A 12,410-nucleotide genomic window follows, 5' to 3' on the forward strand; every position below is an offset into this window, starting at 1 on the left:
CCATCTGTCAGCACTTAAATAGAAAGATTTTCGAGACCAGTCCGGGCAACTTGGCAAGACCTCATCTCTACAATAAATCAAAAATTTAGCTGGGCGTGGTGGTGCATGCCTGTAGTTCTAGCTACTTGGAAAACTGAGGGGAAACTGAGGGGAAAGAACCACCTGAGCCCAACAGGTTGAGGCTGCAGTGACTGTGATCATGCCACTGCACTCCAGTGTGGGCGACAGAGTGAGACTCTGACTCCAGTGTGGCTTTAGATTGAATATAGCTATCACAGAGAACCTAGACTTTTGTGCCTGGATTCCCAGAATGCTTAATGGGATCTCAGTCTTTCCAAGTTTTCTGACTGTGTCCAGTGAGTAATTTTCTGGAAGTCTCTGTATCGGTTATCTCCATGGTCTTTAGGAAGAAAGAAGTCTCTTTTTATAAAATTCTCACTAAAATTTTAATTTAAAAAAAATCTCATAGTCTACCTAACCAGGAAATGTTGTCATCAGACACAATGGCCATATATACCATTGTGTCCTGGCGTGTACTAGATACTGACAGGTCTGTCAGTAATGTTAGAACTTGACACACGAGAACCAAACAACATACATTTGACCTCTTGCTCCACCATATCCTAGCTGTATCCCCTTGGGCAAGTTCCTTTTCTAGCTTGTTTTCTTATCTGTATAATAGGCATACGAATATTTATCTCATGAAGGTTTTAGAAAAGTCAAATGAACACTTTTGGTGGGAGTGTAAACTAGTACAACTTCTGTGGAAAACAGTTTGGCGATTCCTAAAAGGTCTAAAAAAATGGAACTTCCATACAGCCCCGCAATCCCTCTACTGGGAATATACCCAGAGAAACTCAAAAATCGCTCTATGAAAAAGATACCTAGCCGGGCTCGGTGGCTCAGCCTGTAATCCCGTGCCTTTGGGAGGCTGAGGTGAGCGAATTGCCTGAGCCTGTGGGTTCGAGACCCGCCTGGGCAGCAAGACCTCATCTCTACAATAAATCAAAAAATCAGCTGGGCGTGGTAGCGCACGCCTGTAATTCCGGCTACTGGGAAGGCTGAGGCGGAAGGATCGCCGGAGCCCAGCAGGTCGAGGCTGCGGTGGCCGGGAGCGGCCACTGCACTCCAGTCTGGGTGACAGAGTGAGACTCCAATTCAAAACAAAAAGAAAAAGATACCTGCACACACATGTTTGTTGCGGCATGATTCACCATGGCAAAAACACAGAGCCAATCGTGCTACCCATTGAAAGAGGACTGAATAAGAAAAATGATGGAATATGACACAGCCTTAAAGAAGGACAAAATTGTGAACTTTGCAGCCACTTGGATGGCCTTAGAGGCTATAATCCTGAGTGATCTATCACAGAAACAAAGAACTGAGTATCACATGTTCTCACTCATAAGTGGACCTTGAACAATCATCATCATACTGTAAGAAAAGGATTGTCAGTAATGGGAAATTGCCAAAGGGGAGGGGAACGGATTGGCAGTAGTGGAATTCTGTGGGCAGGGTGGACACACCTCATCAACAAGGGTACCTGCTTAATGAACATTTCCATACTTAACCCTGAATTGTACCCCACATCTTCAAAATAAAATTTTTTTTAAAAAGTCAAATGAATTAACACACATAAAATATTTAGATGAATGCTGCGCACATAACAAGGATTCAAAAAAGTTTCAAACATGGTTGGCTTCAGGTGAAAGCTGAGACACAGAAGAATGAGTCAACTATTTCTGATTATAAAAGCAAGTCAAGTTACTTAAAATATTAGACGTTAACAGTATTCTTCAAGGCAACATTGTGAACAACTTCAGAGTATATGTCATCTGTTTTGTGCAAATGGAGCACTTGGAATTGTGCAACTTGACAATCTTGGTACGCTTTGACGTTCTTACTGTGGTTCCCCAACATTATGATTTTTCAGTTTGTTGTTTTGTCTTCTGTGCTTTTTTTTTCTTCCTTCTTCTCCACAGATAACTAATATTGTTATGGACTCTATTGATTTCTTCTGGTACCAGTGAAGAGAATACAATTTATCCTAGAACATTTGTAAGAACAAGTATATTCTTTTCTTACAGTTGACTCCCAAATCTAAGAGTCCTGTGTGGTTATATGTGCAGCAAATTGTCATTTGAATCCAAGTAGTTAAGTCCCTTCAGAACTGAATGGAAAACGTATCTAAATTTCTGTTATTACTGCTGCTGCTAAACCTGTGTGGAAGTTGCCAATCTTTTTTAAACAAGCTTTTCAGTGTTTTGTTTTTTTTTAAGATGGAGAATCAAACCTACTCATAATTGTTGAGTACATACTGTATGCAAAGCATTGTATAGATATGAGATTATAAGAGAGGCATTCTTCAGAGAAAAATTGAGTTATGCTAAACATATATATTCATGCCTTTTGATTTTTTCCTAAGAGATTTTTAAGTGCACCATGCTCAAAAAATAAAATAATATTTCATTGAAGGAATAAAATTTACTTCAGTTGAACAGGGGGTGAAAAATACCCAAATTCTCTCATAAATTAAAGCCTTGTCTATTCCAGGAAAAAAAAAAGAACCTGATGTGAAATCCTGGGGCTGTTGAGACCCCTTGCTTTTCTTTAAGATTTCAACCTGTAAAAGATTGCAGACAAAAAATCTGCCTGAAGTCCCCATTCCTGAGTGGAGTTTTCCAAGCTCTTACAATAGTCACATCAGTCATCTCCTCTGCCTCCCATGGGGAAAACTTCTGCCAAAAGAGATCTGTTTGCTGCCTGTCTGTGCTCTGCACAGCCCTTCCCAAACCTTTTGTCCCTGGGCCAAGTTAAGACAAAGCCAGCTAACACTTACAGGTGCCAAACATGTTTCAAAAGGTTCCAGACATATTAACTCATGTAATCTATCCCACATCCTTCTAAGGTGGGTTCTGCTGTTTTCAAGTAGGAGAACCAAGGCAGCCAGAGGTTAAAGAATTGTCCAGGGTTGCACAGCTGGAAGAACAGCAACAGGATTCAGACTCGGGACATGCTGCTGCAGCCCCTGAATTCTCCTTGCCCCTCAATTCTCCTCAATTCTTCTCAATTCACTCTGCTCCAAGGCTGTGAGTGGTCTCATCGAATCAAGCCCCTCAATCTGATGAATTACTTTTCACAGAGTTGCTCTCTGAGCGACAAAGAGCACTGACTGGCCCTGAACAAAATTGTGACGGGGATGGAATCCTGTCTGTTAAAAAGTAACCCCAGAATCCCACTGTTACGGAAAACCCGTTAACTATTTTAGCAGCTGCTTGGGAAATAAAGTGAGACCCTGAAGGGGCTCTGTCACTTGAGAAAGTGAAAAGTGGCTATTGCTTTTGAGAAGGGACAAGAATGGGATGAAATCCGCCCCCCCCAAAAAAAAAATGCGGGGAGGGACAACAACATAGTAAGGGTCTGGGACCTACAGGGCTGAAAGGACAAGTGAAATGCTCCCATGATTTCTGGGGCAGGATAGGGCAAGGGAGAGGAGGCTGTCTCTGTGTGATAAAAGGATATTTTAAGCCGGGCTCAGTGGTTCAGCCTGTAATCTCGCGCCTTTGGGAGGCTGAGGTGAGTGGATTGCCTGAGCCCACGGGTTCGAGACCCGCCTGGGCAGCGAGACCTCATCTCTACAATAAATCAAAAAATCAGCCGGGTGTGGTAGCGCGCACCTGTAATTCCGGCTACTGGGAAGGCTGAGGCGGAAGGATCGCCGGAGCCCAGCAGGTCGAGGCTGCGGTGGCCGGGAGCGGCCGCTGCACTCCAGTCTGGGCAACTGAGTGAGACTCCAACTCAAAAAAAAAAAAAGATACTTTAAGTATTTTAGAATGAGGCTTCTTAAAGTTTCATTTCAAGGTGTTTGCATTGCTTCAATGTAAGTCCTATTAAACCACTGCCTTAACTCCGCCCCTCCACTGGGACCCATCCATGAATCTTTTATGAGGGGAGGAGGTGTTAGTGGGAATCTGGGAAGGGTTGATATCATCTGTTCGGCAGAGGCGGTGACCGGGAAACAGGAGTACTAAAGCAGAGATCTTGGGAGCTTCTGCCCTGTGGAAACTTGCAGAAATCGCGAGCAGTTCTGGATGGAACTAGGAACGAGGGGATTTTGCACAAACATCACCGAAATTTCAAGGAGCAGTGTGGCCCTAGCTGTCATGGAAATGAAATGCCACCTAGTCCAGACGCACTCCCTGTCCCCAGGGACCAAGAATTTTCATAGAACCGCTTATTTAGTGCCTGTGAAATTTAGCTTAACAGCTTTCTTCACTGAATAGGGAATTAGTGCATTGTCTATTTTTAATATTTCATATTCCCTTCACCCTGTATCATACTTATTTTCTTTCTTTGTCACTGACAAAAAAAGAGTTTTCTCTTTCATTGGTAAGACTTTCCTCAGAATCTTTCATTTTTTTCTAGAAATGACCTCAGGTTCCTTGCACACAAACACCGAAACCAAATAGTAATATTATCACTGTGTTCCTAACCCTACAGCCCTAGAGACGCTTAGCATGGGTGTGGGTTTGCATAACAGGGAAACTAGTATTGACCTGGTACAAATGCTAATTAAATGTTTTAAAAATTCAGGGATAATGCTTCAGCGATGCCAAGGTAGGAGTGTGTGTGAGTGTGTATGTATGTGTGTTTCTCTAAATCATCTAAATGTGTTTGACAGAGGATACAAAGTTCAGGACAAAAGCCGAAAGCAAAAAAGCTTGCATGGAAGGATAGGGAAAATGGTTCCCTCTTCCAGGAAAGTCAGTGACTCACTATGTAACAAAGCACAAGTCACCTAGTCTCCATGACCTATCCTCCACCTAAAGAAATGGAGACTGCAACACTTGAGAATGTCATCACTCAAACAGGACGTCTCCAAGGGACAGGAGACTCATGTACTAAAGTGTATGCACTCTTGGAAGGAAAGATTTGAGCGTGGGGAAGGAAAATATATGTGACAATCAGCCTTTCAGGACTTTCTGTGACTCCATGATACTGTGATGCTATCTGAAAAAGTGAAAACAAAACTATGTTGAACAGCAAAACCAAAAAAGAGAAACTCAAGTTATATGGAAATGGAGAGAAACTAGAATGAGGGGAAGGGGTGCAGAAAAGGGAAGAAAAATCCTATGTTCATCAAGGAAAGTATTATGAACTTTATGTACTTTTATTTTTGTTTTTACAAGAGAACTGCTAAACTACATTCCAGTATCTACTGCCTAGAATCACTTCTAATTCACATTTTCAGACACCTGTGTGGTTGGAACCGTGCAGCATTCAAAGGATACAGACTCACAGAAAAACATGTGATAAACACAGATAAAACACCTCCCTGTCCATCTTTGGTAGTTGACAGGTGTTCTTTAAACAGAATATTTAAAAGAAAGGGGAAAAATCCAGCCAACTCTTTCTTTTTTGCCCTTTAGAATCACTTAAATGATAGGAAATAGAAGTATCTGACGTTAGTCTACTCTGATTCAATTAAACAAATACTTTCTGCTTGCTCACCATCAAAATGAGGAAACTGTTTGCCCACAAATTTTCTAAAGGCAGATTCTGAAGAAAAAGGAATTGCAGTTAATCCTTTCCCAGGTAACACCTAAAATAGGTCACTGCTAATAGGGAAGTTATTTGTATTTAAAATGTCAGTATGGGCCGGGCACAATGGCTCAAGCCTGTAATCCCAGCACTCTGGGAGGCCGAGGTGAGAGGATTGCCTTAGCCCACAGGTTCGAGACCAGGCTGGGCACTACGGTGAGACCTTGTCTCTACAATAAAATTTTAAAAAACTAACCATGCATGGTAGCACACATCTGTAGTTCCCACTACTTGGAAGGCTGAGGCAGAAGGATCGCTGAGCCCAGTAGGTCAATGCTGGGGTGGCCCTGAGTGTGCCACTGCACTTCAGCCTGGATGATGGACTGAGACTCCAACTCAAAAAAAAAAAAAAAAAAAAAATATATATATATATATATATATATATATATATATATATATTTCTCAGTCTCTTTAATGTGCATGTGGAGTTCTGACTCTATTCTTTCACCAATGATTCCTTCAACATATCCTAAAATGCATCTTGCATATATATATATGAGAATATATATATTCTGAGAAATATATAAGTATAGAATAGTATTTTCCAAACTGTATCTGAGGGTCTAGAACTTCTGTTAGATATTTCCAGAAAAATAAATATGTAAAACATGTTATCAGGGAAGGCAAAGTTGAAGAAAGTTATTATTGCCTTTCGCAAAACTTGGAGTATTAAGGCTGATGTGTATTATGAATTTCTGAGAGAAAGATGTATTTCTTTTTCTCAGTTCTCAAACATGAAACTATTTTGGCAATACAAAATGACATCTCATGTTTTAAAGAAAGCAGGCTAGAAAATGTTACCATAGAACAAAATTGCACTTGAATCTTTGTCTGTTTTCTGGGTAGGTGATATCACATCAATAAACAAAAATTTTGATATACCTGATACATACAGGCTATTCCATTTCATTTATTTGGATTCATGTGTGGATCTAATATTTATGTTGAAACGTCCTTACTTGACACTTGAATGTGAACGCTAATGACTGCCCTGATGTTCCGTGGTGGGTGTTGGAACCAAAGAAAAAGGTTCAAGTGTACTTTACAGAGGAGAGCAGTCACAGGGCGCTGAAAGCAGTGGCATTAAATCTCAGCACCATACAAAGTTAGAAAGTGTCCTTTTTTAAGTGGACACATGGTATTTGAGAAAATCACAGTGCTTTTTCCTTCAAAGTATTTACATTTGGAAAAATAAGCATTGTGTTCATAATGCAAAATCTCCATTATTTTCCAGGTAGCCCTGTTTCTCAATTTGGAGTCATTTTTCTTCAGTCCGGTGTGTCAGCCCCTTTGGCTTCCGTTATGCCAATCCCAAACCTATTGTGGTGGAAGGAGGACATTAACCAAAGTATAGATAGAGTCTGGCAGTTTGATACTGTCTGCTTGTTATAACTTTGCTGTAATACCATTCTCTTCCTACCTGGTTAAGGTATATTGGAATTTGCCACATAAAAGCAAAGCTCTGTATCAGCAATAGATAATTTTAGGAGAAAGCTATTTGAAGTGACATGGAGACTTGAGTTTTAATAGCTGGAATTATTGCCAGTGGTGGGAATAATGGGGAAAGTTATTGAGAGGTCAAGCAATAGATATCACAAGATCCCGAGCCAATCATATTAAGTAACTATTCTTAAAAACAAAAACCAAGAATACAATAAGCAAAGCACAAAAGAGGAAATGGAGTTTTTTTCTCTAAATTATGATATCCAGAATATGAGGGAAACAGAACAGTTGTATCTTGTGGCAGGAAGACTGCAAGTGAAATTGGCTCTTTCGTAATTTTAGTAATATACTTTAAGATCAAAATTCAAGGAGAGAGTTTATTCCCACCGCATGGATCTTTTCCCTTCTGTTGACTCTTGTCTTCCTTGACAACCACACAGAAAGCATTCTGGCATGGGCAGGTGATAGGGCTGCATAATGCGGCCTATCAGTCATGTTGAACACACCCTACAGCGATCACAATTCTGATTCAAGACAGGATAAAAAGAGTTCAGTGCACAATGTGGTGTTTAGGGAGGTGATCTGGAAGCATTAACCATACAGCTTTGGCAGAAACTGTTTTGTGAATGTGTCAGGGATAACTCAAGTACATGAAAAACCAGCTTTACTGTCCCTTGATACAAGATTAATTTTTTTTGTATTTCTAGAGCATTTGCCATTGTAAGGTAGACAAATATTATCCCTGTTTTTCAGCGGTAGAAACTGGAATGCTAAAAGGTTAAGCAACGTTCACAAAGTTACATAGTGAGTCATTTTCTGAATCAGGAAATAAATTGGAGGCTATCATACCCTTTTCCTTGATTCTGCCAGCCAACAAGAGTCATTGAATACTATTTACAGATGTGTTTTTCTTTATTGTCTTGCAATGGACATTGAACTTTCTGAGACTTAAACATCATGAAATTCAACATATTTTAGGGAGAAGTAGAATTCAGTCAATAGCATTAATTCATGTAACTAGTTTTATTGAGCATGGATTGTGTATAGAAGCCAAAAGTTTTCAGTCCTAATTTGGAATCTACCCATGGTTTTACGATATGCACATAATGCCTCTTTGCCATCAGTAAAATAAGGGTAATTATTCCTACTAAAGATTTTGTAAGAAAGCTATATGAATATATTATATGATATGCTCTGACTTGAATGAATGAAATTACTAAATACAATTTTTTAAAATGATCATATCACGCTTCTTTTTCTAGCAAAACTTTGGGGAATTTCTTCCAAAAAAGTTTAGAAACTATTATCTCATTTTTAGCATATGTATTTATAGTTGCCAAAATACTTTAGAAAGAGGCGTGTTAGCAGGACACAGGTTAAATACATTGTCATATTTAGTCTTTGTGGCAACCACTTTGGTATTCCTCCTAGTGGGAAATTAAGCCTAACCAAGTAACTCAACTCTGTCCCCAAAACTTTCCTGACTGTTGCTCATTAATTTTGTTGCTCTCGATACTATATTGACACCCCTTTTGATGGCTAAAACACAATCAGAACTCCCAAGTTGAATGACTTAGTACAACTGAACTTTGCTTTTTATAGGCGACTGCTTTTAAAAAGAGCTTTATTATAGGATAAAGAAAAATGACAAGAACACAAATATAGAAAAGAATAATAGAAGGCTGGTTTACACACTGTAGATTTCCCATTCAACTGCAAACTAGAACTCAGGCCTGATAATAACGGCCTGTCTTGTTCCCAGTGCCATTTGGATGAATCTCCTGCACGAGCCTCTGCCTACCCTAGCTCCCAGGATTTTTTACATTCTAATTTCTGGCCTTGTTCCACACAGAGGGGAGACACCATCACCTGAACCACTACAGAGAGCTCCCTCTACAACATCCTGGCACTTTGTTTCCCTTAATAGTTGGTGAGGTCTCCTGGGAGATTTCTGCCTTCCTTGGTTGTACTAAAGAGAAACAAAAGGCTGTAGCTGCCTGCCTTTGGGTCCGTGAAGGAGAACGCAAGCCTGAGAGAACCCCTCATGATACTAGCACTTTTAGTAAAAGTGAGACAACCCTACAGAAAGATAAAACCGGGGCAAATGCCAAAGCAACTTTGATCCCCGCGCGTTCTACCCCCAAGCTTCTTTCATGGTTAATTCTTGGCTTTCCAGCTAGATTTGGTTTTAGTACAGGAAAACGTTGCTCTTGTACGTTGGTATTAGTATTTCCATTTTACAGATGACCAGAGACAGAAAGAAGCTCAGAAAGGTAAACAACTCAATCTAGGTTATATAAGCATGAATTGGTAAAGCTGGCATTTGGATGCATTTACCTTTAAAGGGCGTGCTCTTCCTTCTGTGGCATGAAGTTGTGCTCTCATTAGATAAGTAATGAGGCCCAACTGGAACACTGCAGAGCTGTCCCACGTGGGTAGGTGGGCACAAACACCAACTCACTCTCTGGGCACTCCGAACAAGTCACTCTCCTCTGAGCTTTCAGCAGGAAATGTACTCAGTGACACCCTATCAATACTAAGAAAAAATAAACTAGGAGTGACTTAAAAAGAAAAAAGAACTAAATCATATTTCAGAGAAAATGATATGGTGAGCATGATACCCATGGTAACAATATAGCATCTCAGTAAAAAAAATAAATCCTACATATTGAGATATTCCTGTAAGCTTTCCAGCTGATTCTTTCTGAAGATGATGAAAATGTCACATATACAGTCAATGCTCATCATTTGTGGTAGCTATGTCCTATAAAATTGCCACAAATACTAAACTGTTGTTCCTAGGGAAAATGCAGGGTTAGGATCCTATTACTCTCGTCACATTTTTGTTAACTGATGAATACATAATCTTGTTTTATGTGTGTTTCTGCTGAAAAGACACCTTATTTAAGACTATTGCTGATTCATTAATATTGAACATAGAGCCAACAGCGCCATAACGCATGAATGAACAAAGCTTATCTAACACACGTACTTTTTCCATAAGGCACATTACAGTCTTAAGGACTCTAAACAGTATTGCAGCATTATTCTTGGGGTTCATTTGAAACTGTGACTCACAACCAAGAGCCCCCAAATACTAAAAACCTGAGAAAATGTCACTTGTTTACATGATGCGAGCTGAAACAGGAAGGCAGAGTGTGGCTTTGTCCTACCTCAGCTGGGACATACTCAAATTTGCTCCGGCTCTGTGTACAACCATGAATAAACACTGCTAGCATTGATTTAGGGGTTATGAATAAATTTTTTGTGAGTAGGTGAATTCACAAACACGAAAGCTACAAATAATGAGCATCAACTATAAGTGCAACAAATAATACCAAACAACTTTTAATCCTGTAGCCACTTACATTCCTATCCACAATGAGAAATCGATGGATTTAATTTTTATACTGTTAAGTTTATTGGTGACCAATTATTATCATAATGATTGATCTTGCATCAGTCTGTGTCATTTCAAATCTGTTGATGCATTTTTGACTAAAGTTCTAAGGATGAAACCGTTTGAAGTATAGTGAATTTTAAAATTATGTCGCAAAATCAAATCACCCAGAGGGATAACAACATAAAATAAATGTTAATAATAACATATGATAGTAGGGTCTAAATTGGAAAAGGGAAAGAATTGGAAGATGGTTTTGCATGTATGCCAGCCTTTCATTTCAACATAACTGTTGCTGTAATATCCTCCCACTAACTTTTTCATACCAAGTGCTATAATCCCACGCAGTCCACATGATGCTCTCTGCTATTAAGTGAAATGACAGAAAAATAAGTGAGAGAGAACAGCGGGGTTACATTGCCCGATGACTTGGGATTCGTACCTAGAAAATAAGTAGTGCAAATCACATAATGAAGTCACTAATGAGTTGCTATATAGCGTACTTCACAATATGGTTTGATTATTAGTGGGCTTTTTAAAAATTAAAAGTCCATGCAAAATAAACATTGCCACAAATCATCCATTTTGGCTCTCTTTAATATTATATAGATTGTAGCATGCTTGATTTATCTTGTAGGGTTTTGGTATATGTTTTAAAGGATACTAACATGAGTGTGTGTTGAGGGGTTGGGGAATGGTAGGAATTCAATTTAAAATATTGTGTAGCTACTGACTGCCATGTATGTGAATGTGAATAATGCTTGAAACAGTTCAGATTAGCACTGGGACTGCAGTCCACTCCGACTTGCTTCAGGTCTGATAGGAATCTGGCTATCTCCAAGCCTGTGAAATTTGAAGTTCAAGAAAATTGAATCCATGTATAGCAAAACCGCTTTTCTCACAATTTTTTAACCAATGAACATTGTGTGGGAAATTGATCCCATATGTTTTCAAGTCATTTATGCAACTTGAATAATTAAAATATTCATTGGTAAGAGCTGCCTGATGTCTTTAAAGTCAGGAAATTGTCTAATGCCAAAAGTAGACAAACTCAAACACCAAAAGGTCAAGCTAAGTTTGAAATTTCACAACATCCCAAAATGTAATTATTCTTAAAAAAAAAATTTTTTTTTAATGTTTGCTAATCCCTCATGCTTTCCATCACATGGTAGGAACATTAGAAATGACTTTGTCCTCATAGTGTCTATTGTTCCTTTTTTATATTTGAAAAATCTCTGCCTGTGTATCTTTCTTTTGCTAAAATTATCTCCAAATGATGCTGGAGAAAAGCCTAGAATATTAATGACATTTGTAATAAAATATTGTCAGCTGCTTTTACAAAAATAATAAAATAAAATCAATAAATACTTATGATTCTTTTCTAATTTAAAATAGGACATAATAATAAGGATACATTTAATTTCAATCATATGTCAATATTTCTAAGAGCTGCAATTCTTATTTTGTAGATACAGAAATCAAGGTCCTGACAGATTAAATACCCTGGGAAAGCACATCTTAACTGAATAAGTTAAACTTACCTGAAGTACTTTGGAAATACTTAAGGAAAAGCAAGCACAAAGGCAAAGGCTAATAAATTTGGCCCTAGTGAAATTAGAGAAAATAAGACATGGAAAGTTTTACATTGTTTTTAAACATAAAGATGACAAAATTTAGAGCTAGAAGATCTACATTCATATTCAGACTCTTCCACTTATTAGCTCTATGACTTTGGGCAAGACCTCGGAGCCTCTATTCCCTCATCCCTTAAGTGGGAATAATGAGATATTAATGTAAGAATATTTTGTAAATTAAAAAGTACTGTATATGTAAGTTAATAATATTAATCACAATAATATAGAAATAATGGGGGTAGTCTCATAATTGAATTAGAAATACTTGAATTTGAACCATGTTATTAATTTACTTGTTTTACCTTATAGATTTAATTTTTCCTCAACCTCGT

Source organism: Carlito syrichta, unplaced genomic scaffold (genome assembly GCF_000164805.1).
Source record: "Carlito syrichta isolate Samal-C Ts95f unplaced genomic scaffold, Tarsius_syrichta-2.0.1 Scaffold309786, whole genome shotgun sequence".
Lineage (NCBI taxonomy): Eukaryota > Metazoa > Chordata > Mammalia > Primates > Tarsiidae > Carlito > Carlito syrichta.